Consider the following 2,500-nt stretch of genomic DNA (forward strand, 5'->3'; position numbering starts at 1 on the left):
GAGTCGGATAGAGGTTTGATCTTACTTGCAGCGCGGCGATATAGTGACGTTGTTTGAGGCCACCTCGTGTCCCCAGCCACGTATTACTAACCTTGTCGTGCGCAAAATTTTCAACACCCACACCTTGCACTGGTTTCTCACACCATCTCTTGAATTCGAGCTGCCGCCAGTTACATGGTTTAGAGTATACCGGCTCTTTCGAGGCGAGGTCTGTAGAAAACACCGAAGGAATCACTTGACAATCACCTCCAGCTCGGACCCATAGGTTTCTGAACTTCTCATCCACACCCTGCGAAGACACTATATTTCGTATCATAGCATCAGAAGAGTTGGCAATGCGCTGCAGCCTTCTCAGCTGCGCGGATGGAATCATGCTTTCCAACTTCATGATTGCTAGGCCTCCATCACAAGCTCTGGCGTAGAGCAGTCCGTTGCAGGTGGAAGGTGGCAGATGAAGCCAACCCTTAACCGCGTTCCTAATTGCTTGGTCCAAAATTCGCAATGTGGTCGGTCTGCAATCAGCATGATCGCCTGGGTACAGTAATCGAGGTAGGGCGTATGCATTGAGAATTTCCACCTTTTGAGTCGGTTTCAAGGGTGCCTCGTCAATGTTCGATATCCATTTCTTTAGTTGCACATTCAAGTCTGGCTGTACAATGCCAGTCCACGGGCTAATTCTCATACCAAGGTATTTCGCGGAATCCTCCGGCCCAACCATTTGGACTTTTACCTCAGCTATGGCCCACGGGTCGCAGTTATTCACCGTGTACGAATCTTTCGTTGGGTTCAGCATGAAGCCCTGGCATTTGTTGGCTTGTACCTTAAGCCCTGATAGTTTGCAGAATGATTCTAGGATGGCGATGTTGGTGTTCATGCCCTCCCACGATTCACTCATCAACACCAAGTCATCTGCAAACGCCAGCGAAGTCACGCACTCGGCTTCAACAGTGTATCCGACACCATGCTTCTCCAAGGCGCATAAGAGAGGGTCCATGGCAAGGCTGAACAACAAGGGAGACATCGGATCACCCTGTTTCACACCAACTCGGATGTTAATTTCAGGGCTCGTGGCGTCCTTATTCTTAAACGAGGTCGTGCAATGGTCATAGGCGTTTTGAATGATGTTGACCATATGCTCGTCCACACGTTTTTGCCTTAATACCCACATGATGTGGGCATGGGACACCGAGTCGAAGGCTTTTGCCACATCGATGAATACCACCGCCAACGACTTGCGAGCTTTCTTTGCCTGATTCATAATGTCTTGAAGTACCTTTAGGTTTTCAGAGCAGCCTGGTGCAGCAATAAACCCACGTTGCCGCGGATTCAGAGCGCAAGCACGTTCTAGGCGTGCAGTGAGGATCCTGGAAAACAGTCTGAGGACTATGGAACTAATCGTTATCGGTCTCCAATTTCCCAGATCTTTTAATAGATCCTCACTCGTAACCTTGGGTATCAGAACAGACTTATTCTTTTTCAGGTCTTTGGGGATGATGCCAGTAACCAACCAAGCATTGAACAGGGCTGCCAGTGTCTTTCCCTCTGGATCAGCAACGATGATTGCTGCCTTTGTCACGCCATCTGGTCCTGGCGCAGATGATGGTTTAATTGCACGGATGCCCGCCACAACCTCTTCCACCGTAATCAGGGCTTCAAAGTGGTCATTGTTAGCCACCGTAAGAGACGTAAATTGGCCGAGGCCATTGAAGGGTATTACTTCCTCCCATTTGTTACGGTAGAAGTCATGCACCTCCTTGATAGGAATCTGGCACTCCTGTCGGTCTTTGCCATCAAGGACTAGAGAGGCCAACCTAGAGCGGTTTCTGAAGAACAGTTTCTGGTGTTTCATGAAGTTGCCTCTCTTTTCTGCTCTCCTCTTCATCCAAGTCCTCGCAGGCATCGTCCTGGGCTTGATAACATCCTCTGCGGTTTTTGAACGGCCACCTCTGGTCCTAACCACGCGCATTATCCGAAGCATTGACTTTGTTGCATTGTCAACTTGGGCATCCTGTTGACCCTCCCCCTGTAGCCATGTCTTCATCACCTCTATGGCAGGGCCTTCACGTTTTTTGCTTGGCTTAAGCATAAGCAACTCAGTTGCTAGAACGAGTTTGGCCCTCGCACCCGACGTAATATCTGGCGGGGGTGAGACAGTCTCGAGGTACCCAGAAACAGTGTTCAAAGTTTGTTGCTTGAGGGCAACTTTCTTTTTGGCCAGGCATCGTCTCTTATCCGATATTTGCTTATTAGTCTTCGTACCCAGCTTTGTTGCAATAAGCATATTGATGTTCTTTTTTCCCTGGAACTGCACCTCTAACTGGGCCAGCTGGGTCTCTTCCTCCAAAGACCAGCAGCTTAGATGTGCACCCCTCAGCGAGGTATTTTTCGTCAAAGCTGAGATTCTTTCCTTATTTCGCGCTGCTGGGTGTGCATGTCTTTTGTGTTGGGAAAGACCAGTAGCTGACCCAAAACGCAACTGGCAACAATCACAACCCCAAGT

General features: G+C 49.2%; 1 pseudogene; it reads right to left on the reverse strand.

Annotated features, from left to right (window-relative positions):
* Window positions 1-2,500, reverse strand: part of LOC133361489 (28S ribosomal RNA) — an 8,295-nt pseudogene that overhangs the window by 2,175 nt on the left and 3,620 nt on the right.

Source organism: Lethenteron reissneri, unplaced genomic scaffold (genome assembly GCF_015708825.2).
Source record: "Lethenteron reissneri isolate LAM-NWPU_2019-01 unplaced genomic scaffold, ASM1570882v1 scaffold_111, whole genome shotgun sequence".
Classification (NCBI taxonomy): Eukaryota; Metazoa; Chordata; class Hyperoartia; order Petromyzontiformes; family Petromyzontidae; genus Lethenteron; species Lethenteron reissneri.